Genomic DNA, 26,560 nt, shown 5'->3' on the forward strand with positions numbered 1-26,560 from the left:
TCGTTTAATATATGTGTATTAGAAGTTTAGGAAAATTAAAGTCATTTGTTCAACTTTTCATCTAAGCAGTGGCGATTTTACAAGGAAAATGTTGGTATTTTGACCATTTTTGTCGAAATCAGAAAAACATATATATGGGAGCTATATATAAATCAGAACCGATTTCAACCAAACTTGGCACGCATAGCAACAATGCTATTTCTACTCCCTGTGCAAAATTTCAACTAAATCGGAGTTAAAAATTGGCCTATGTGGTCATATGAGTGTAAATCGGGCGAAAGCTATATATGGGAGATATATCTAAATCTGAACCGATTTCAACCAAATTTGGCACGCATAGCTACAATGCTAATATTACTCCCTGTGCAAAATTTCAACTAAATCGGAGCAAAAAATGGCTTCTGTGGTCATATGAGTTTAAATCGGCCGAAAGATATATATTGGAGCTATATCTAAATCTGAACCGATTTCAACCACATTTGGCACGCATAGCTACAATGCTAGTTCTACTCCCTGCGCAAAATTTCAACCAAATTGGGGTAAAACTCTGGCGTCTGGGACCGTATTAGTCCATATCGAGCGAAAAATATATATGGGAGCTATATCTAAATCTGAACCGATTTCAATAAAATTTGGAACACTTGACTATAGTAAAGGGTGATTCTTTTGAGGTTAGGATTTTCATGCATTAGTATTTGACAGATCACGTGGGATTTCAGACATGGTGTCAAAGAGAAAGATGCTCAGTATGCTTTGACATTTCATCATGAATAGACTTACTAACGAGCAACGCTTGCAAATCATTGAATTTTATTACCAAAATCAGTGTTCGGTTCGAAATGTGTTTCGCGCTTTACGTCCGATTTATGGTCTACATAATCGACCAAGTGAGCAAACAATTAATGCGATTGTGACCAAGTTTCGCACTCAGTTTACTTTATTGGACATTAAACCAACTACACGAATGCGTACAGTGCGTACAGAAGAGAATATTGCGTCTGTTTCTGAGAGTGTTGCTGAAGACCGTGAAATGTCGCAGCAATTGGGTTTGTGTTATTCGACCACATGGAAGATTTTACGCAAAGATCTTGGTGTAAAACCGTATAAAATACAGCTCGTGCAAGAACTGAAGCCGAACGATCTGCCACAACGTCGAATTTTCAGTGAATGGGCCCTAGAAAAGTTGGCAGAAAATCCGCTTTTTTATCGACAAATTTTGTTCAGCGATGAGGCTCATTTCTGGTTGAATGGCTACGTATATAAGCAAAATTGCCGCATTTGGAGTGAAGAGCAACCAGAAGCCGTTCAAGAACTGCCCATGCATCCCGAAAAATTCACTGTTTGGTGTGGTTTGTACGCTGGTGGAATCATTGGACCGTATTTTTTCAAAGATGCTGTTGGACGCAACGTTACGGTGAATGGCGATCGCTATCGTTCGATGCTAACAAACTTTTTGTTGCCAAAAATGGAAGAACTGAACTTGGTTGACATGTGGTTTCAACAAGATGGCGCTACATGCCACACAGCTCGCGATTCTATGGCCATTTTGAGGGAAAACTTCGGAGAACAATTCATCTCAAGAAATGGACCGGTAAGTTGGCCACCAAGATCATGCGATTTGACGCCTTTAGACTATTTTTTGTGGGGCTACGTCAAGTCTAAAGTCTACAGAAATAAGCCAGCAACTATTCCAGCTTTGGAAGACAACATTTCCGAAGAAATTCGGGCTATTCCGGCCGAAATGCTCGAAAAAGTTGCCCAAAATTGGACTTTCCGAATGGACCACCTAAGACGCAGCCGCGGTCAACATTTAAATGAAATTATCTTCAAAAAGTAAATGTCATGGACCAATCTAACGTTTCAAATAAAGAACCGATGAGATTTTGCAAACTTTATGCGTTTTTTTAAAAAAAAAAGTTATCAAGCTCTTAACAAATCACCCTTTACAAATTGTTCTTCTTGTGCAAAATTTTAAGCAAATTAGGGTAAAACTCTGGCTTCTGGGGCCATATAAGTCCATATCGGGCGAAATATATATATGGGAGCTATATCTAAATCTGAACCGATTTCTTCCAAAATCAATAGGGATCTATTCTGAGCCAAAACACATACTTGGGCCAAATTTGAAGTCGATTGGTCTAAAACTGCGACCTAGACTTTGATTACAAAAATGTGTTCACGGACAGACGGACATCGGTATATCGACTCAAGAGTCCACCCTGAGCATTTTTGCCAAAGACACCATGTGTCTATCTCGTCTCCTTCTGGGTGTTGCAAACATATGCACTAACTTATAATACCCTGTTCCACAATGTGGCGCAGGGTATAAAAATGCTCAAATGAATATCACAAAAAAATCCAATAAAAATCATTCTAACACTTCTATGAACTTAGAATGAAATATTTGGAATTTTCCAAAAACACTGGTAATGATATGGTACGAAACAAAACCATGAAAAGTTGATATATCAAATTCAAAAAATAAATCATAACAAAGTATTTTTTTTTTTATTAAACAACAAATTTTCTATAGAAATTATATTTTGACAAAATTTTCTATAGAAATTATATTTTGACAAAATGTCATAAAGACATAAACTGTTGACAAAATTTTCTATAGAAATAAAATTTTGACAAAATTTTCTTTTGTCAAAATTCTATAGAATTTTGACAAAATTTTCTACGGCAATAAAATTTTGGTAGATTATTTTTGGCTCGAGTGGCAATCGTGATTTTTCTCTGATTGGGGATCGGTTTATTTGGGGGCTTTATATAATATAGATCGATACGCACCAATTTAGGCATGGTTGTTATCGGCCATACACTAGCGAAATGTACCAAATTTCAATCGGATCGGATGAATTTTGATCCTACAAGAGGCTCCGGAGGTCAAATCTGGGGATAGGTTTATATAAGGGCTATATATAATTATGGACCGATATGGACCAATTCTGGCATGGTTGTTAGAGACCATATACTAACACCACGTAGCAAATTTCAACCGGATCGGATGAAATTTGCTTCTCTTAGAGGCTCCGCAAGCCAAATCTGGCCATCGGTTTTATGGGGTCTATATATAATTATGGACCAATGTGGACTAAATTTGCATGTTTGTTGGAGACCATATACTTACACCATGTACCACATTTAAGCAATATCGGATGAAATTACAATCTCTTTGAGGCTCCGTAAGCCAAATCTGAGGTTCGGTTTATATGGGGGCTATATATAATTATGGACCGATGTGGACCAATTTTTGCGTGTTTGTTGGAGACCCTATACTTACACCATGCACCAGATCGGATGAAATATGCATCTCTTAGAGGCTCCGCAAACCAAATCTGGGGGTCCGTTTCTATGGGGGCTATACGTAAAAGTGAACCGATATGGCCCATTTGCAATACCATCTGACCTACATCAATAACAACTACTTGTGCCATCATCAAGTCGATAGCTTGTTTCGTTTGGAAGTTAGCGTGATTTCAACAGACGGACATGCTTAGATGGACTCAGAATGTCACCACGGCTCTGAATATATATACTTTAAGGGGTCCTAGAACAATATTTCGATGTGTTATAAACGGAATGAAAAAGTTAATATACCCCCCATCCTTTGGTGGAGGGTATAAAAAAACACAAAATATTTTTGATTTCTTCGGCACATTCAATTAATGTGAAGACTTCATATATATACCTAACCCCGTTTTTATATTTTTGTCAAACATGCAATGTCAATTTTATACAGAAAAAAAATTGTCTTCGATCACGAAATTAATTGATATAATTAAGTTTTGTGAGTGATTTTTGGTTTTAATAAAAAAATTTGTTGAATCAATTAAATTTTTGATTGTATTTTTTTAAATTCACTTAAAGTTTTAATTTGCAAACTTTAGTGATTTTTTTGTGTATCTTAGAATATCGCCTTGATGAAAAATATTATTATTTTTTTCTTTTTTGAGATTGATTTTTGTTTTTATTAAAATATTAGTTGAATCAATTAAGTTTTTAGTTGAATATTTTCAAAAATTAAATTAAAGTTTTAATAGAAAACATTGCATAATATTTTTTTCTGTGTGGATTTGTCAAAAATATTAAATATTAGTCTTATTAAAATAATTGATCTTGATGAAATATATTTATATACCGATATTCATAATAATTTACTGATAGTTTATCGAATGAATTTATATGGTAATAGTAGGTTTAAAGTGTACGTTAACTTTTATGAATATGGGGGATACTCTATATCGTCACATACAGGTATTTCGATTCGATGTTACAAAAACAAAATTCACAGTTTCACCCCCATGCAAACATTGATCTATAAAGACAACACCAACCATTGGCTTATCCAATGAGGAAACGAAATGATCATCTTATACCATATGAAAAGGCCGAAAATAGAAGCTAATGTGGTAGACATTGACTTTGTATCCATATCTGTTAATGCAATAATGAATTATCTTTTCAGATAATGGTAAATAGTATCACATGGAATGTAAACAAAAGACTTAAGCAACAAACTCGCCTTTGTTTATCAGCAAATATGGATTCAAGAAACTATTTCGTTAAAATTTATTTAGACTCTAGTGTACTAAAATTAAATTACAACACAATTTAAAATATCAATATAAAAATATTGATATTTTAAATCATTAAATTACTCCAAATAGAAACGAAAGGCTTAAGCAACAAACCTGAGAAAATATCTAAATTTTGTGCATGCTTGCAAATCATTCATAAAACCAAAACACTAAGCTTACAATTAAACCCTCTTTTAGTACATTCTCCAAAATTTTAGTACAAATTCGAAGAGCATAATCACCCCTCTCTCTCTCTCTCTAACTCTTTTTATGCACCATAAACACGTTTTTATTATGGTCAAAAGACTAACTCGTGAGATTTTTAACACCTGCTTGCTCTGGCGCTTTAACCAAGTGGTTTAGATATCGCTTCAAAGAATAAAAGAGTACAATGCTTATACTCAGCCATTGTATGGCAGCCAACACTCACGCACGCTCACACTCTACCATGTGCTCCAAATGATGCTTGGTGGTAACATTAAAGTTTCAGTTGTCGCGAGACTGTGGTACGTGGTGTACGTTTGGATATCATATAACGGATAAATCAACGGGCTTACTGTGTAACTTGTGCTCAGCTACTAATACCTGGCTAGATTGTTTGGCTAAATGTATTTGTATTAAGTCTTGTTTTGGTTTGGTTCTGAATAGCCCAGACGAAGAAAGAGACTTGTTTGTCTGCATTTTTGTGTCTTAAAACAATCAAGTCAACTTTCGTGACGCGTCTGCTTCTCGGTAATAGAAATTATCTATATTACAATGCTACTCTATTTTGCCTTGTCTACCTAAGATTGTGGATGCAATTGCAAAGAAATATAACACACAAAAATGGAGAAGAAATAGCAATAATAGTAAAAGAAAATAAATAAATTAATTATCTTTGTTGACTTCAACAATAAAAAAGGGGGCGAAAACAAATCCAAAAAAATGGGGATTTCTAGTGAAAATTTTGATTAATGAAATAAAGTGCAAATATCAAATGAGTTCAGCATAAATTTATTGAAACCATAATTTAAATAGCAAAAAATATTGAAATATAAAAATAATACAAACAAAAAATTTAAATATTTAATATTATTATTCGAATTATTCCTAAACGTGTGTTTTGTCTGATTTTTAGTTAAAGTTCTTCCTGTTTCTTTTGATATCGGAAACAACACTGCTGCTGAAAACCTAACAAATCTCAAGGTAAGTGGAAGAAAAGAAACCCATATCTCAACAAAGCTCTCAGCTTTAAAAGAAATATTGCCTTAAACAAACATAGCAGAAACTTGTTCTCACTCGAATATTATTCCCATAAATTAAAACAAAAAAAGCGCTAAAAATAATCTAAGACAAAGAACAATGTTTGTCGTATTAGAAATACACTGTCAAAGATTTTACAATGTTTTTTAAACATGTTCGGAATGTTGGGAAATTTAGATGATTATTATTCTAAGCTATTGTCAATAGTATTTTTACTGTGTAACAGTCGAAGCGGAGTTTAAACAAGTAAGAAAAGTCTAAAGTCGGGTGGGGCCGACTATATTACACTTTGTAGATCTGATTTTTCGACACCATCTCAAATCCTTCAAAATCCTTGGGTGCTTCATATAGCTTTATCCCATATACATATATTTCAATCTGAAGCGATTTGGACAATGTTTTTAAACTTCCACAAAATCTCTAGACTTGGAATTGAAACCGACTAGTGTCCTGGAACGAAGCAGAACAAAAAATATGAGAAATATTAAAATCTAAAGCTTCTGCAAAAAAAATAAAAATTTTGCAAAAGCTTTATGATTTATCCGGAAATACATATGAATTAGATGTATCAGGGATGGAAATTGCAGTACTATAGTACTTTTGTCAATACTTTTTCACACTGGTCAGTACCGTAGTACCCACGCGAATGATTTAGTAACTTTTGTGTAGTCATTTTTGAGTCGATATCAGATATATGGTACTACAGTTTTGACAAAATATTTTAATATTTTAAGAAAGTTTTTAACAAACTTATTAGTCTTTTACAAATTTGGCAAAGCAGACAAGTTCATGCGGGGAGAAGATCTCGATATTGTAAAAGCCATAGTCACAAATACGATTTGCTTGAATTTCAATAGTGTTTTAGTCGAAAAAGCACGTGATTCTATATTACGCTTCCACACGAACACTATCTAGATAAGAAAATATTGTCAAAATTGTATTTCTATAGGAAATTATATCAAAATTGTATTTCTATAGAAAATTTTGTCAAAATTTTATTTCTATAGAAAATTTTGTCAAAATTGTATTTCCATAGAAAATTTTATCAAAATTTTATTTCCATAGAAAATTTTATTTCTATAGAAAATTTTGTCAAAATTTTATTTCTATAGAAATTTTGTCAAAATTTTATTTATATAGAAAATTTTGTCAAAAATTTATTTCTTTAGGAAATTTTGTCAAAATTTTATTTCTATAGAAAATTTTGTCAAAATTTTATTTCTATAGAAAATTTTGTCAAAATTTTATTTCTATAGAAAATTTTGTCAAAATTTTATTTCTATAGAAAATTTTGTCAAAATTTTATTTCTATAGAAAATTTGTCAAAATTTTATTTCTTTAGAAAATTTTGTCAAAAATTTATTTCTATAGGAAATTTTGTCAAAATTTTATTTCTATCGAAAATTTTGTCAAAATTTTATTTCTATAGAAAATTTTGTCAAAGTTTTATTTTTATAGAAAAATTTGTCAAAATTTTCTTTCTATAGAAAATTTTGTCAAAGTTTTATTTTTATAGAAAAATTTGTCAAAATTTTCTTTCTATAGAAAATTTTGTCAAAATTTTATTTTTTGCTTGAATTTCAATAGTGTTTTAGTCGAAAAAGCACGTGATTCTATATTACGCTTCCACACGAACACTATCTAGATAAGAAAATATTGTCAAAATTGTATTTCTATAGGAAATTATATCAAAATTGTATTTCTATAGGAAATTTTGTCAAAATTGTATTTCTATAGGAAATTTTGTCAAAATTTTATTTCTATAGAAAATTTTGTCAAAATTTTATTTCTATAGAAAATTTTGTCAAAATTGTATTTCTATAGAAAATTTTGTCAAAATTTTATTTCTATAGAAAATTTTATTTCTATAGAAAATTTTGTCAAAATGTTATTTCTATAGAAATTTTGTCAAAATTTTATTTCTATAGAAAATTTTGTCAAAAATTTATTTCTTTAGAAAAATTTGTCAAAATTTTATTTCTATAGAAAATTTTGTCAAAATTTTATTTCTATAGAAAATTTTGTCAAAATTTTATTTCTATAGAAAATTTGTCAAAATTTTATTTCTATAGAAAATTTTGTCAAAAATTTATTTCTATAGGAAATTTTGTCAAAATTTTATTTCTATCGAAAATTTTGTCAAAATTTTATTTCTATAGAAAATTTTGTCAAAATTTTATTTCTATAGACGTGAAATACACTTGAACCGTCCAACTAAATACAAATCGATGATTTGAGTTTGGCAAAGGAAAAGAGATATGGTTGCAAATTTGTTTAGGCAGTAGCCGACTATTAAACCCTTTTTCGGACGGTTCAAGTGTATTTCACGTTGGGTTGAGTGAATTACCCGAACTTATTCTGATAATTGGTTGATAGTTTTGCTGCAAGTAGAGGATGCTGATGAGGAATGTGGTAATTCCGAAACAGCTGTACATCCAACCATCTTGCAGTCTATAGGGCTTTGCCCAAATAAATTTGACAAGCATACTTTTCCTCTGTTGGTTAAGCTACACTTGTAGTTTAGTCAATGCATGACTTTAAGCTGAGATCAAAAACAAAAATTTTTTTTCTATAGAAAATTTTGTCAACATTTTATTTCTATAGAAAATTTTGTCAAAATTTTATTTCTATAGAAAATTTTATTTTTATTTTTATAGAACATTTTGTTAAATTTTTATTTTTATAGAAAATTTTGTTAAAATTTTATTTCTTTAGAAAATTTTGTCAAAATTTTATTTTTATAGAAAATTTTGTCAAAATTTTATTTCTATAGAAAATTTTGTCAAAAATTTGTTTTTTTTTTTTTTTTTATCCAGAGAAAATGTATGTAGTACCATAAAGTAGAGCTGTGGCAGCCGCGATTACAATACTACGGTAGTCTTTGTAAGCAAATATAAGACTAAAAAAAGAAAATATTTAAAATTTAGGAGTTGGCAAACAAAATTTTATTTTCTTTAAAATTAAATTTAAGGGAGCTCTTGAGAATAATCTTCCAATGGAATTTTTGTTAAAATTTAGTGAAAAATACTTTTCCGCTCAAAAAAGTACCTTTTTTGTACTTTCTTAAAAATTGTGTGTTTCCATCCCTGAGAGGTATAAGTAAATTTGAGGCATTTTTACAATTTTTTACTTAGCAGTGACGAAATGGACTGAATTTCGGCAAAATAGGTGGTGACTTGTGGGTATTTGGACAACATTTGACCAAATCGAACGACATTTATAGCAGTCGGCGGATTAACTTAATTTTAACAGATTCCGTGGATAGTATGTAATTGCGGTGTGTAGGATATGACTACATTATGAATAAATCATTATTGAAATTATATGTAACATGTTGGTATTATGTCTATACTTGCCTTATTTAATTAAATCTGACCCGATATGGATAAAATTCGGCATATTTAAATAGAATTTTAAATCTACTCTCTATGTCAAATATGAAGTCAATTGGACTCTAACCATATTTCCCCCATCGAATACAATTTTATAATTTTACTCTCTGCGCAATATTTCAGAATTTTTGGAGTAAAACTTTAGCCTTTGTGCGTATATTTCCCCCATCGAACAACCGATTTTGACCAAATTTATAAACAAAAACACATTTCAACTTATGTGACATACGTTTGCAATTGCATAATTTCATAATTATTACGAGTACAAGGATGTTTTTATGAAATATGAAAATTCCAACCTTTATTAAGATAGTTTCTTTAACTTCAAATTTATATCTCATTCACATTAGGCGCAAAATCTATTAAAAGTGGATTTTAAATCGCTTATTTATAAGGCAAATTGCAGTTGATATCTAGTTAAAGTGGAGTTTGGAAGTATAATGTGAATGAGTGTGAATAATAGTGAAATCGAAATAAGTTTCTTTCATTTCCAAACAGTTTTTTAATGTTACAAAAATCCCATTATATTAATAGTGTTCTACTTTGTTTTACAAAATATTTTGTATTTTAGTATGATTTATGGCTCATGTAACAGATCAACATTATATATTGTCCATTGTCCAGACAGCGCCTTATAACGATAGCTTTAGGCGATTTCTAATTTATTCAACTATCTAAATGTATGCCACATCAAAATTTGTTTCCTTTTGACCGGGATCCCGGGAAATTCGAAAAAAATTCCCGGGAATGAAAAAAGTCCAGGAAAAAGAAAACCCTAATCTCATGGTTCGTACAGTGAAGCAGAAAGTTTTATATATATTTCGAGACACAATCTTAAAAAGGAAAAAGGGACCATTTTGTACCATTTCTTCTTATTCTTAAACTGTTTTTAAACAATTTGAAACAAAACAAGTATATACAGCCAACGTTATTTTATAATATGGGCATGCTATCCATTGCACCACGGTTATAACAAAGAATTCTATTGTTATAACAAAGCACAAAATGTTTATGGTGAATTTATTATTTGCATCCGTTAGTTCATAAATATACGACAAAATGCATATTCTTGTTCTCACATTAATAACAGTGCCACGTAATCGAATCAACGAGTGCAAACTGCTTCCAAAAAGTCTGGGTTCACTATATCTATTTAAATTGCAATTTCTAAAATTGTTGAGCATATTATGAAGGGGCAGATACTTATGGCTACTTCTAATCTTATTCATGAGTCTCAATATGCGTTCCGCCAAGGTCTAAATACTACGCATCTGCTCTTGTCACTGACGGATCATGTCCGCACAGATATTAACAATGGTTGTTCGAGCTCTCTTGTTTCTCTTGATCTATCTAAGGCCTTCGACTCCGTGAGTTATGCTAGATTAGTTGCTAAACTTGGTGGGCAGTTTGGATTTTCGTTATCGGCGTGTAAGCTTATTTATTCATATTTGAGAAATAGGGAACAATTTGTTGCTATGAATGGTGCAGAATCTAGCATTCTTCCGCTTGCTTCTGGTATACCTCAGGGTTCGGTCTTGGGCCCACTCTTATTCATCCTGTATATTAATGGTATCCACTGCTACACTGATTCTAGGGTGTGTAGAACGTTCGTTTTCGCGGATGACGTTTTCTTGTTGTTTAGCGGTTGTGGTTCTTCTATTGAGAACTTTGAGATTGAGATTAATGCCGTGTTGGATCGTTTTAGACATTGGGCATTGATGAATGATTTGTTGGTTAATGTGGCTAAGGCTAAAGCCTTAATGTTTGGGTCGAATAGGGGGCTCCCTCAATTACCCAATTTGTTCCTTGGATGTGAACGCATTGAATTTGTTGATAGGCATCGTTGTTTGGGTGTTGTACTTGACTCGGAGCTCTCGTTTCAATTCCATATTGATGTTCTGTCTGGTAGGATCTGGTCTACATTGCGTAGGATTTCTTCATCGAATTTATTTTTACCACTCAATGTCAGACTCAAATTGGCTCAATCGCTCTTAATGTCTCCAGTTCTTTATGGTCTTGAAGTTATCTCAGGCTGCTCTGGACAACTTTTTGCGAAGTTAAGACGAACTGTGAATGTGATTGTGCGCTTTATTTACAATGTTCGAAGGAGGGATTCTATTTCTGGGTTCGTAAGGCGTTTTCTTGGTCTCTCTTTTCGCAATTTTGTTGACTATCGGAATCTGATTTTATTTTATAAGGTTATATATTGCTCTAGGCCTGTATCTTTACGCTCTTCCTTCTCCTTTTCGCGCTCGTCTAGGAATCCACAGCTATTTGTTCCCCGTATTAGGAGAAGTATTTTTGCTAAATCTTTTCAAGTGAGAATTATACGTTGTTGGAATGGGTTACCGCTTCAGTTGCGAATATTTTCACAGTGTAATAACTCCTTTCGGTTGAAACTGATGCACTATATATGGATTCGATCTTGCCACATTGAAACTTCTCTTGGTCTATTTGTATATGTCTACCTCGTGCGGGACTAATATTATTTATTTATTTTTTACATTTTTAATACTGCTAATTTATAGTTAGGCTGGGGAGCCGACAAATTGAATACTGTTACAAAAATTTGTTAAGAGTGCAGAAAAAAGAAAACAACTTATAATGTATTTTGGTACTTGATTTTATTTAAATCATTTAAGTTAGATATATTATAATTTTAATTAGTTATTTTTATATTCAGTTAAGAATTTTGTTTTGTATTCAGGTATTCTTGCTAAGTAATATATATATATTGGCCTATGAAAGGCTTTGTATTACTAATTGTTAAATAAATGAAATGAAATGAAATGAAATGAAATTGAATCGTTACATTTTTTAGTTATTAAGTTTGATTTGCGAGATCGTTTCCTCATTTAACTCACAAAAGTAGAAAAATTAAAAAATTTAAATAAAGGGTAAAGAAATTAGCGTCGACGAAAGAAAAATAATAATTACATTATGAAAAGAAGGCAAAAATTTTCGAAATATTGGTAAAACTGTAAGTAGATCATATTCATTTGTACAAAGAGTTATATATAATTTTAAAGAAACCGGAATTTTAACACCAAAGTGCAGGTCTGTTTGCCCGAAACTATTATCAATAAGGGAAGTGCATAAAATTATTAATATGGCGAAGGCTAATCCCTGGATAACCTCTTCCAAAATTATGGAAAATGTTAAAGTGTCATTTACAAAAAGTATTTCTGCAGAAACAGCCAGAAAAGTATTGCAAAAAAGCTGGATACCATTGTAGGGTTGCCCGTCGAAAACCATACATATCGTTTGTGAACAAACAAAAACGCATAGAATTTGCTCATAAATACATAAACAAGCCCCCAGAATTCTGGAAAGTTGTATTTTCAGACGAAATCAATTTTTGTATATATTGAATAAATGTACGTCAAATTGTCGTCAAAGTGCCGAAATATCGTACTTGACTTAGCAGAGACGTTTTGGTTCCAGCAGGATAACGATCCAAAGCATACTGCAGAGATCGCAGGACTTTGGCTTCTATATAATGTCCCAAGACAGCTTAAAATACCCCCACAATCACCTGATTTTATCCTAATAGAGCACCTGCGGGACCTACTGGAGAAAAGGATACGGCAACATAGTTAATATTTCCTGCAAGGAAGCGTTAGCAGTACTATGCAAATGGAGTGGCCCAAAATAACAGCGGAGGAAACAGAAAAATTGTTAAATGCTATGAAGTTCTAAAACAACGAAACAAATATTAACATTCGTTTATATATTTTAAATGTTTTATACAATTTTGTTTGACTGAACGCAGACTTTTTGGTTTCCCTATTTAGTAGTTATAACAGGTTGGCTGATAAGTCCCCGGTCTAACAAAGAAAAACACATTTTTTTTTTGACAAAATTCGTTTTTATTATTCAACATAGTTCCCTTCAAGAGCGATACAACGATTATAACGACCTTCCAATTTTTTGATACCATTTTGGTAGTATTCCTTCGGTTTTGTCTCAAAACGGCTTCAGTTTCGGCGATCACCTCTTCATTGCAGCCAAATTTTTTCCCTGCGAGCATCCTTTTGAGGTCTGAGAACAAGAAAAACTCGCTGGGGGCCAGATCTGGAGAATACGGTGGGTGGGGAAGCAATTCGAAGCCCAATTCATGAATTTTTGCCATCGTTCTCAATGACACGGTGGCACGGTGCGTTGTCTTGGTGGAACAACACTTTTTTCTTCTTAATATGGGGCCGTTTTGCCGCTATTTCGACCTTCAAACGCTCCAATAACGCCATATAATAGTCACTGTTGATGGTTTTTCCCTTCTCAAGATAATCGATAAAAATTATTCCATACGCATCCCAAAAACCAGAGGCCATTACTTTGCCAGCGGACTTTTGAGTCTTTCCACGCTTCGAAGACGGTTCACCGGTCGCTCTCCACTCAGCCGACTGTCGATTGGATTCAGGAGTGTAGTGATGGAGCCATGTTTCATCCATTGTCACATATCGAAGGAAAAACTCGGGTGTATTAAGAGTTAACAGCTGCAAATACCGCTCAGAGTCATCAACACGTTGTTGTTTTTGGTCAAATGTGAGCTCGCGTGGCACCCATTTTGCACAGAGCTTCCGCATATCCAAATATTGATATATGATATGACCAACACGTTCTTTGATATTTTTAATGCCTCTGTTATCTCGATCAACTTCTTTTTACGGTCATTCAAAATGATTTTGTGGATTTTTTTGATGTTTTCGTCGGTAACCACCTCTTTCGGGCGTCCACTGCGTTCACCGTCCTCCATGCTCATTTCACCACTCAATCATTGCTGATTTCCCTGCGGCAGAGTCCGGAAACTCATTATCAATCCAAGTTTTTGCTTCCACCGTATTTTTCCCTTCAGAAACAGTATTTTATCAAAACACGAAATTCCTTTTTTCTCCATTTTTTCACAATAACAAAAGTTGCTTCACAAAAGACGCTCTATCTCACAAACTAATTGACTTACAAACGTCAAATTTTGACACGAATCATTGAAGGTTGGTACTATATAAAAACAATATGCATTTAATACTAGCGACGCCTTCTATGTGTCAGACCGGGGACTTATCAGACAACCTGTTATGCCAGTTAAAAAAAGTGATGAACATTTTTAAAATTTTTAATTAAAAATGTATTTCAAACAGTAAATTGTTAATCCAAATAAAAACTCTAAGCCAATTCAGAAAGTAATTGAAAATAGTTCCTCTTTGTAATTAAAAAATTAATTGAGTTTTGCGATCAACATCAATTAAATTTTTAATTGAATTCCGAAAGTAATTGAAAATAGTTCCTCTTTGTAATTAAAAAATTAATTGAGTTTTGCGATCAACATCAATTAAATTTTTAATTGAATCAATTAAAAAAATAATTGAAATTTGCTAATGAATGAAATCAATTAATTGTTTAATCAAGAATTTTTTCTTTGCCCAATTAAAACTGTGATTGATACTATCATTTTCGTGATTGAAGACATATCAATTAAATAATTAATTGGATCAATTCATTTCGTAATTGAATCAGAAAAATTTTTTTTTGTGTGTAGTACCGTACGAAGTTCATAGTGGGCTCTTTACTGGTAAAATTTACAAATTTTAAGAAATTCTGAACTATTTTGTGGGAGACCCGAATTTAGTTAACCTTTATGCTTCATTTGTGTATAATATTTTCCTGTATTTTAGTTATTTTAACTAACGTACGCAAACAAATTATTAACTTCATGGAAACTTTCTTAAAACGTAAAAATTCCATGAATTTAAATTGAATTAAATCAGCTTTAGTGAAATATGGGGTTCACTTTTTTTGAGTGTATACCTAACATAATCTAACTCAAATTCACGAAATTTGTCTTGGAGTGAACAACGATCTTTGTTGAATTCACTTTATTCATCGATAAACACTGGTCCTTGATGGAGCTTCATCGCCAAAAATTTAATTAAATTAATTGATGCTCTATAGTTGAGTTAATCCACTGTCAAAATAGAGTTGTCAGTTGGCAGATGTCAACCCTCATACAGTTGAATACCCCATTTTTAAAATCTCTACTTTTTAGCCAACAAATCTGGACGAAATTATGATTACAACAAAATGATATAGAATTATATTTCATGAAATATGAAACCAGCTATGCTTTATAAAAATTTTTCATTTTTCATAGACCCAGTGTGACCCAATAGATAAAATCTAATTTCGTTCAAAGTCCATAACGACTTGGCAATATTTCAGCATGGATTTTGACAATATACCCAAAAACGTTTATTATTTTGATTTAACAAAATATTTGCCAATGTAATTCCTTGGTCAACCCGTTTTACCAGCTTTCCATTTTCCCTCCAACTTTACCAAAAAAAAAAAAAACAGAAAAAACAAAAATTTGTAAGCTTGTTTCTTTTATCGTAGAGGGGGGAGGGGTTATATATATTGAACAGCTACTTGCCAAAAGTTGCTATTGTTGGCCCGATGTAATTCCTCCAATCACCCTCTCCCCAAACCCCTTCATTAGCTGACCTTAAAAGTCGTTTACCCATCTATTCAATTTTTTTCAGTTCAAGCTGTCTTACTTCCCACTTCAAACTAAACGTCCGGTATGAAATGCCATCGATGATTGTGGTATAGCACAACAAAACATCATCGTCACCGTCATCATCATCACCATCATCGTTAACTTCTTTATGAGCATTTCATAGTAGCTGATGATCTCTGGCACATTATTTTTTCCCATTTTATCGGCACAATAGCATCTGCCAATAAATGGTTGTAATATTGTTGGAGAGTTGTTGTTGCTGTTGTTTGTATTATACCTGTACGCGGCAAAAGGTTTTCATAGTAAAGAAACTTTTTTTTTTTTGCACGTTGTTTTTCTTCTTTTGGTTGTAATAGTGGTGGCTTCTCTTGTTGCATCCGTCTTGTAAAAAACAAACCAAGTTAAAATCTCACAAAACCAAGAAACTAGTTGTCCAAGGCTATTGCTATTTTTATGGGCGCTGGAAGCTGTTGTTTTACTAGTATTATTGATAAAACATCACAGTTTCATGGATGGTTTTAATGTCAGCTCCATAGTTGGCAGTGTCGGTTGGTGTAGGTACTTTAATGAATTTATTCGAAGATTCCATTGCATTTGTGAGTATTGTTTTAAATTTTTATGATTTCTTTTTGAAGATGCTACAGCGGAGGGAATACGAAAACAAAAGACTTAGACAACGAACTTGACATCGAACTAAAAGATGACATTGACGTTACAAGATCTTTTAAATTCTTTCGTTTCTTGGAAAACACACAGATAAATTGCTATTGTCGATACATTTTATTGATACCATAATTAATGGTTTAGAATTAATGATTACATATTTGTAGAATTCGGAGAATTTTTCGATGCTTTAGTAAAATTTCTAGTAGATTTTTCTTATGAGGAACTCTGTATATGATGCGAAATCTGTATATTCTCCACACCATTATATAGTGAATAAGGCAGGGATCCGGAGCGGAGCGGAGCGGAGCGTGGAGCGGAGCGGAGCAAGCCCTTTTTTTGCCGGAGCGGGAGCGGAGCGGGAGCGGCATTTCTAAAATCCGGAGCGGAGCGGGAGCGGAGCGGTTTCCAAATGAAAAACCGCTCCGCTCCGAATAAAATATTACTTGAATGAAATGTGTAACTTTGAAATTACACTGTGTAGGTAATTTCAAATTTAGCTAGTACTTAGCGCAGTGTGAGTAAACGTTTAAAATGTACGATATGTATTTTTGTACGTACGTACATTGGGGAAAACACAACGTGTTTTTAGTAATTGTTTTCAAAAACGGCAAATGTCAAAATATATATCTAGTATGTGTTGTAAAAGTAACAACAGTACTTTCGATCAATTTCATCCCGTATTACTACAAAGATGTTTGTAATGAACGCCAAATAAATGCAATTAAACGATCTTATTTATATTTAATTTTTTAGTTTTCTACACTGAAAAAAATATTGTCGTGAAGTCAAAGATTCCATGTCCTTAGAATAAGAATGCAAATTTTGCTTAACATGGAAGACGCATTTCTCTAAAATAAAGTTTTTTTTCTTGTCCAAAAGGCAATAAACTTTTGAATGAAGTTGTAATGTCCTTATAATTAAGTGATTTTACTTAAAAATGTGTATCATAACATGAAAGATAAAATTTTTGAGGTAAGGTCAACGTGACTTTAACAATTAAGAAAAATTCTTTAAAATTAATAAAATTGTCTTTAAATTTGTTTCCTTTTTGCATCTTGCCTACAAAGCAAAAAATCGTTAAAAAATAAGACATGTTTTTCAACACTTTATTTTAAAGACGCTTTTTACTTGAAACATAGCATAATTTCTACTCGAAGTCGAGTCTTAATATGGAAAAAAAAACAACTCGTTTTTAAAGGATTTTGATAACAACTGACGAAAAAAATCTAAAAAAATGAAAAATTAACATTTGCTTCCCAGAAGCAAGTACATAACCCCCAAAATTAAAAGAGAATTACGTCTTTAAAGTATCCTTACTTGTATTCTCCGCTTCTTTGGCTCGGAATTAATACCCAAACTGTTAAAGTAAAGACAAAATCTTTGGAACCGGGCATGGTTTTTATACCCTAAACCACATAGTGGTTTGGGTATAATAAGTTTGATCGGCCAAATAAATGTGCCTACCAGAAATATTGATTTTGGACCCCATAAAATATATACCGATCGACTCAGAATCACCTCCTGAGTCGATCTAGCGCTTGTTGTCCGTCCGTCCGTCCATCTGTCCATGTATTTGTTGTTCACAGGATTCCGGTCGCACTTATTAACCGATTTTGATGAAATTTGGTACAGTGAGTTTTTTGGGCGCAAGGACGAACGCTATTGAATTTGGAAGAAATCGGATCAAATTTAGATATAGCTCCCATATATGTATCACCCGATTTTGAAAAATTCGCCCCTAATAACCTTACGTTTGACCATACAGGCCTCATTTCTTAACTGATCTTACTCAAATCTTGCACAAGGTAACCTTTTGTGGTATTAATCAAACCCGCAAAATATTATGCAATTTGGTTCAGATTTAGATATAGCTTCCATATAAATACATCGCTCGATTTTCCCAAATTTGGCCATAGTACCCTTATTTATTAACCAATGTTACTCAAATTTCAAATTTTGATGTACTAGCCGATCGTACTTATACGTACTTGTAGCTCTTACATAAGAATATTGCTCGATTTTTACAAATTTGTATTTATTACCCACACAAATTTAACGATTTTTTCTTTTTTAATAATGGGCTCAATATTAGTGGCATACTAACTCCGTAGGCGCAATATCAACACAGCCAGTGTTGCTAGAAATAGGGGAAATTCCCTATATGTAGGGTTTTTCTAATATTTAGCGTCTTGTAGGGACGTAGGGCCACAATGTAGGACATTTTCACTCAACATAATTTGTAATAATTTTTACATTTTGGTGGCTCTAGAGGAGGAAATTAGAAGCCGGCAAGGCTTGATCATTAATAATGTGTGGTAAACTTTATTCCTGTAGAAAATTTTGTCAACATTTTATTTCTATAGAACATTTTGTCAAAATTGTATTTCTATAGAAAATTTTGTCAAAATATTATTTCTATAAAAAAATGTTCTCAAAATTTTATTTCTGTGGAAGTTTTTCTCAAAATTTTATTTCTATAGAATTTATTGTCAAAATTTTATTTCTATAGCAAAATTTCTCACAAAAATGTTTATAGAAACTTTTTCCAAAATTTTATTTTTATAGAGATTTAACAAAAAAGGTTACTAATTTGGGTAGAATTCTACCAACTATGGCAACCGTGGTGGTAATACAAATTTATATTCTAAGTTATATACGTTGCATGTTCATGTTTTAAGATAATAAAGTACTTAGAACCATTTTTGTTTTGTAAAATTTTTTAAATTTAACGAAAAATATAGTGTGGAAAATTGTGGGAATGTATGGGAAAGTAGGGAACCTTTTTTGTCCTTGTAGGGTAAACCGAACATTTTCCCTGGCAACATTGACTATGAGCTATAGTCAGATTGACACAAAGCACCCATAGACATGTACCTCTTAATTTTCTTAAATATGTAATTGCGGTTTATCTCCCAGACCTATATGTTACCCTACAAATGCTTATGATTACTAATTCTGTAATGGTGGTTTAGGGTATGATATAGTCGGCCCCGCCCGACTTTCTACTTTACTTACTTGTTTTCATTCACATTTGCTTTACTATTGTACTATATCCTAGCATTCTCTTATTTCTGATATTAGTTCTCGAAAATTTAATTAAAATTATGGATAGTTTCAATTTTGGTTGAAAAATGTGCGCATATACATTTATTATACAATAAAGGGGAAAAAAGCGAAATTAAATTTGGTCCGATGGTCAGACCAAACAGAATTTGGTCAATTTTGGTCAATTTTCATAAATTTGGTTTCTATCACATATTAAATAGTAGATGGTGCACCGCAAAGAATATTGTCGGGAGGCCAAATATTTCACATGCTTAAAATACGAATACCAATTTTGCTTAGAATAGAAGACGTATTTCTCTGAAAAAAAGTTTTTCCTTGTCTAAAAGTCTCTAAACTTTTCAATGAAGTCTGTTGTCCTTATAGCTAAGTGATTCGACATAAAAATGTGTATCCTAACATGAATGCAAATTTCGTTTTAATGAAGTCAAAATGGATTTAATATTTCTGAAAAAATCTTCAAAATTAATAAAATATTTCAACACATTGTTTTAAAGTCTTTATACCCTAAACCACATAGTGGTTAGGGTATAATAAGTTTGATCTGCCAAAAAATGTGCCTACAAGAAATATTGATTTTAGACGCCATAAAATATATACCGATCGACTCAGAATCACCTCCTGAGTCGATCTAGCGCTTGGCGTCCGTCCGTCCACCCGTCCGCCTGTCCATGTATTTGTTGTTCACAGGATTTCGGTCGCAATTATTAACCGATTTTGATGAAATTTGGTACAGGGAGTTTTTTTGGGCACAAGGACGAACGTTATTGAATTTGGAAGAAATCGGATCAAATTTAGATATAGCTCCCATATATATGTATTGCCCGATTTCGACGAATGGGGTCACGTTGCACTTTTTTTACTAACCGATCGTCGTCAAATTTAGCACAACATAATCTTCTGTATCACCCTTTAAGTCTGAAAATTTCATCGAAATCGGTTCAGATTTAGATATAGGTCCCATATATATGTATCGCCCGATTTTGTCAAATTAGGTCATAAAACCCTTATTTATCAACCGATCTTACTCAAAGTTGGCGAAATGTAATCTTCTATAGCACTAACTATATGTGCAAAAAATCATCGAAATCGGTTCAGATTTAGCTATAGCTCCCATATATGTACCGCCCGATTTTTCTAAATAAAATAAAACTCAATTGAACAAATAATACAATGTTTGTACTATAATTTTCTCGAAGAGGAGCGGAGCGGAGCGTGGAGCGGAGCGGAGCGATTTTTTTTTTCTCGGAGCGGAGCGAGGAGCGGAGCGGTTTTTTTTTCTCCGGAGCGGGAGCGGAGCGGAGCGAAAAAAATGGACCGCTCCGGATCCCTGGAATAAGGTGATCAAAACTGGTGATCCGTTTCGATTTTTTACACCGACTGTCGCTTTGGATGAATTCAGATTATTGCTGGACCGGTTCAAGATAACAACTACCGGCTTTTGGTCTAGGTATTAAACAATAATGAAAACCCTTCGAAATAAGTGCAATATACTTATGAAGTAAAAAATTGAGTTCATCTTTTAATTTAAGAAGCCTAAGGGGTGATTTTTATACCCTGTGCCACACTGTGGAACAGGGTATTATAAGTTAGTGCATATGTTTGTAACGTCCAGAAGGAGACGAGATAGACACATGGTGTCTTTGGCAATAATGCTCAGGGTGGGTCCCTGAGTCGATATAACCATGTCCGTCTGTCTGTGAACACATTTTTGTGATCAAAGTCTAGGTCGCAATTTAAGTCCAATCGCCTTCAAATTTGGCACATGTTCCTAATTTGGATCAGAATAGAACCCTATTGATTTTGGAAGAAATCGGTTCAAATTTAGATATAGCTCCCATATATATCTTTCACCCGATATGCACTAATATGGACCCAGCAGCCAGAGTTTTATACCAATTTTCTTGAAATTTTGTACAAACATAACACTTAGTCGTATAGTCAAGTCTGCAAAATTTTATTGAAATCGGTTCAGATTTAGATATAGCTCCCATATATATCTATCGCCCGATATGGACTTATATGGCCCCAGAAGCCAGCTTTTTGGCCGAATTTGGTTGAAATTTTGCACTAGGAGTACAATTAGTAGTATAGTCAAGTGTGCAAAATTTGATTGAAATCGGTTCAGATTTAGATATAGCTCCCATATATATATATATTTCGCCCGATATGGACTAATATGGTCCTAAAAGCCAGAGTTTTGGCCCAATTTGGTTGAAATTTTGCACTAGGAGTACAATTCGTATTGCAGTTAAGTGCGCAAAATTTGATTGAAATCGGTTCAGATTTAGATATAGCTCCCATATATATCTTACGCCCGATATGTACTTATATGGCCCCAGAAGCCAGAGTTTTGGTCCAATTTGGTTGAAATTTTGCACTAGGAGTACAATTAGTAATATAGTCATGTGTGCCAAATTTGATTGAAATCGGTGCAGATTTAGATATAGCTCCCATATATATGTTTTTCCGATTTCGACAAAAATGGTAAAAATACCAACATTTTCCTTGTAAAATCGCCACTGCTTTGTCGAAAAGTTTTAAAAATGACTCTAATTTTCCTACACTTCTAATACATATATATCGAGCGATAAATCATAAATAAAATTTTGCGAAGTTTCCTTAAAATTGCTTAAGATTTAAATGTTTCCCATATTTATACCCTCCTCCACACTGTGGAACAGGGTATTATATGTTAGTGCATATGTTTGCAACACCCAGAAGGAGACGAGATAGATACATGGTGTCTTAGGCAAAAATGCTCAGGGTGGGCTCTTGAGTCGATATAGCGATGTCCGTCTGTCCGTGAACACATTTTTGTAATCAAAGTCTAGGTCGCAGTTTTAGTCCAATCGTCTTCAAATTTGACACAAGTATATGTTTCGGTTCAGAATAGATCCCTATTGATTTTGGAAGAAATCGGTTCAGATTTAGATATAGCTCCCATATATATATTTCGCCCGATATGGACTTATATGGCCCCAGAAGACAGAGTTTTACCCTAATTTACTTAAAATTTTGCACAAGAAGAACAATTAGTACTATAGTCAAGTGTGCAAAATTTTATTGAAATCGGTTCAGATTTAGATATAGCTCCCATATATATCTTTCGCCCGATATGGACTAATACGGTCCCAGAAGCCAGAGTTTTACCCCAATTTGGTTGAAATTTTGCACAGGGAGTAGAATTAGCATTGTAGCTATGCGTGCCAAATTTGGTTGAAATCGGTTCAGATTTAGATATAGCTCCCATATATAGCTTTCGCCCGATTTACACTCATATGACCACAGAGGCTAATTTTTTGCTCCGATTTAGTTGAAATTTTGCACAGGGAGTAGAATTAGCATTGTAGCTATGCGTGCAAAATGTGGTTGAAATCGGTTCAGATTTAGATATAGCTCCCATATATAGCTTTCGGCCGATTTACACTCATATGACCACAGAGGCCAATTTTTTGGTCCGATTTAGATGAAATTTTGCACAGGGAGTAGAATTAGCATTGTAGCTATGCGTCCCAAATTTGGTTGAAATCGGTTCAGATTTAGATATAGCTCCCATATATATGTTTTTCTGATTTCGACAAAAATGGTAAAAATACCAACATTTTCCTTGTAAAATCGCCACTGCTTTGTCGAAAAGTTGTAAAAATGGCTCTAATTTTCCAAAACTGCTAATACATATATATCGAGCGATAAATCATAAATAAACTTTTGCGAAGTTCCCTTAAAATTGCTTCAGATTTAAATGTTTCCCATATTTATACCCTGCTCCACACTGTGGAACAGGGTATTATAAGTTAGTGCATATGTTTGCAACACCCAGAAGGAGACGAGATAGACACATGGTGTCTTTGGCAAAAATGCTCAGGGTGGACTCCTGAGTCGATATAGCCATGTCCGTCTGTCCGTCTGTCCGTCTGTCCGTCTGTCCGTGAACACATTTTTGTAATCAAAGTCTAGGTCGTAGTTTTAGTCCAATCGACTTCAAATTTGGCACAAGTATGTGTTTTGGCTCAGAATAGATACCTATTGATTTTGGAAGAAATCGGTTCAGATTTAGATATAGCTCCCATATATATCTTTCGCCCGATATGGACTAATACGGTCCCAGAAGCCAGAGTTTTACCCCAATTTGGGTGAAATTTTGCACTAGGAGTTCAATTAGTAGTGTAGTCTAGTGTGCCAAATTTTATTGAAATCGGTTCAGATTTAGATATAGCTCCCATATATATCGTTCGCCCGATTTACACTCATATGACCACAGAGGCCAATTTTTCGCTCCGATTTAGTTGAAATTTTGCACAGGGAGTAGAATTTGCATCATAGCTATGCATGCCAAATTTGGTTGAAATCGGTTCAGATTTAGATATAGCTCCCATATATAGCTTTCGCCCGATTTAGACTCATATGACCACAGAGGCCAATTTTTTTCTCCGATTTAGCTGAAATTTTGCACAGGGAGTAGAATTAGCATTGTAGCTATGCGTGCCAAATTTGGTTGAAATCGGTTCAGATTTGGATATATCTCCCATATATAGCTTTCGCCCGATTTACACTCATATGACCACAGAGGCCAATTTTTTGCTCCGATTTAGTTGAAATTTTGCACAGGGAGTAGAATTAGCATTGTAGCTATGCGTGCCAAATTTGGTTGAAATCGGTTCAGATTTAGATATATCTCCCATATATAGCTTTCGCCCGATTTACACTCATATGACCACAGAGGTAAATTTTTTGCTCCGATTTAGTTTAAATTTTGCACAGGGAGTAGAATTAGCATTGTAGCTATGCGCGCCAAATTTGATTGAAATCGGTTCAGATTTAGATATAGCTCCCATATATATGTTTTACTGATTTCGACAAAAATGGTCAAAATACCAACATTTCCCTTGTAAAATCGCCACTGCTTAGTCGAAAAGCTGTTAAAATGACTTTCATTTTCCTAAACTTCTATTACATATATATTGAGCGATAAATCATAAATAAATTTTTGCAAAGTTTCCTTAAAATTGTTTCAGATTTAAATTTATCCCATATTTTTTTACTAACATTGTGTTAGGGCTTTAGCCGACTTAAATTTTGAGTCTATAGATTTTGTAGAAGTCTATCAAATTCTGTCCAGATCGAGTGATAGTTAAATGTATGTATTTGGGACAAACCTTTATATATAGCACCCAACACATTTGACGTAATGTGATATGGTATCGAAAATTTAGATCTACAAAGTGGTGCAGGGTATAATATAGTCGGCCCCGCCCGACTTTAGACTTTCCTTACTTGTTTTTTACTAAAATTGTGTTCCAACCTAGTGCATTAGCCAACGTAAATTTTGAGTCTATAGATTTTGTAAAAGTCTATTAAATTCTGTCCACATCGAGTGATATTTAAATGTATGTATTTGGACAAACCTTTACATATATCACCCAACACATTTGACGGATGTGATATGGTATCGAAAATTTAGATCTACAAAGTGGTGCAGGGTATAATATAGTCGGCCTCGCCCGACTTTAGACTTTCCTTACTTGTTTTTATCTATAAAAATATTTAGTTTTTAATTAAAAATAAACACTTAAAATATATTCTCTTAAAAGCCACATTTAATAGAGCTAATTTAATTTACATAGTTCCTTGCCCAAAGGCACTTGGCTAATTAACAAAACAACAAAGTAAAAACTATTTTATAGCCCTTGCCAATGAAGTAAATAATAATTATATTGTGGCGTCTTCAATGGCCCATGGTAATTTGCAGTTAATTTAAAATCACAAAACAATTTTCTTAAGAGTGCCACAACAGTATCAAGTGCAACTGCATTCAATGGTTTTTTGTTTTTGACAGTAAATTACAGCAGCGAGTGTAGTGTTGTTAATGACAATCCATGTAGGCTTTTTTTGCAATAATTTTTCATTTGTTTATCTTGTGGGACCCGTAGAGTCACAAATCTGAATCCTATGGTTAAGGCGGTTACTGAGTTTTTATTGCCTCTCATTAAAAATAACCACAATGCAGAGAGAATAATAATTACCTGGTATATATTCTGGGCACAGTGGCTGAAGTGAAGAGGTTTTATGGTAAACTATAATTATTTTATATTTTATAAAATTTAAATTGTCTTTTTTGTAGGAAGGTTTTTTTTAAGCTTAGATATTTCCAAACTACCTTAATTTTCTCCAAAGGAAATTGCATTAAAGATGGCAAACTTTCTTTCAAATTGAATTGCAAATTGCTTCGAGTTCAACACTTCATTTTTTATTTCATGTATGTATGCTAATGAAAATCATATAATGGTTGTTCACACGCATGTGTAAAATCAATTGTGTCATGTCTCTTTATTTCTGTTTAGCTTGTCTTGAAATGAATTTGGCTTGAAAATGTTTATTTTTTGTCGCTTTGAGATTAATGTTTACCGATAAGAAATGCATACATTTTTGAAATACTATTTTTTTTCGGGGTAATGATAATTAAGCTCTTGTACGATAAGCTTATTTCGGAATGTAAACATTGGTTTTCATGGCGTTGATTTATGTGTGGATAGGGCGTAATTATGTAATTGATTTGTGGGTTTGATGTATTTCGGAAGTTGATGTTGATATGTGGCTTTCATTAGCGGATGTGACGTTTGTGTCTTAAATCTTTTGATTTAGGTGAAAGATTTTGTTCGTGTTCGTGTTTTAAGTCTTTTGATTTTAATAAGATTTCTTGCAAAAATATCATTGAATGACTTATTCACTATTGCAATATATTTTGTCTTTAATTATATCTTGTTCACAATGACTTTATATGAGGGTTCACTTTAAACTTTATCTACGTTACGATACAAAATTAAATTTATTTGATATTTTTGTAGGCAACATTTTTATGAGATTTTTTCGCAAAGAAATGTTGTGCTTACGATTATGTTGTCGAAATTCAAGCAAATAAATTATTTTATCAATATCCATGAAAGATAATATTTTATATTTTCTGGGTAATGTATTTTCAGTATGAAAGACTTCTTTCTTAATTTGCCTGCAATCCTTTTTGAAATCTGCATATCATAATTTAGATGTAGATATTCACATCCGCCAACTAACTTATTTGTTTCTTTGATATAATTCGG

General features: G+C 33.0%; 1 protein-coding gene across 1 annotated transcript in view; it reads left to right on the forward strand.

The window, feature by feature from the left end:
- The first annotated feature begins 5,085 nt into the window (after positions 1 to 5,085).
- LOC142236641 (uncharacterized) overlaps positions 5,086 to 26,560 on the forward strand; it is a 100,320-nt gene continuing 78,845 nt past the window's right edge. The window contains exons 1-2 of the mRNA XM_075307907.1: positions 5,086 to 5,315; positions 5,701 to 5,768. The gene's annotated coding sequence lies outside the window, so the exon portion shown is untranslated. The remainder of the gene's footprint in view (positions 5,316 to 5,700; positions 5,769 to 26,560) is intronic.

The sequence above is a fragment of the Haematobia irritans genome, chromosome 1 (assembly GCF_050003625.1).
Source record: "Haematobia irritans isolate KBUSLIRL chromosome 1, ASM5000362v1, whole genome shotgun sequence".
In the NCBI taxonomy this organism is placed as follows: Eukaryota; Metazoa; Arthropoda; class Insecta; order Diptera; family Muscidae; genus Haematobia; species Haematobia irritans.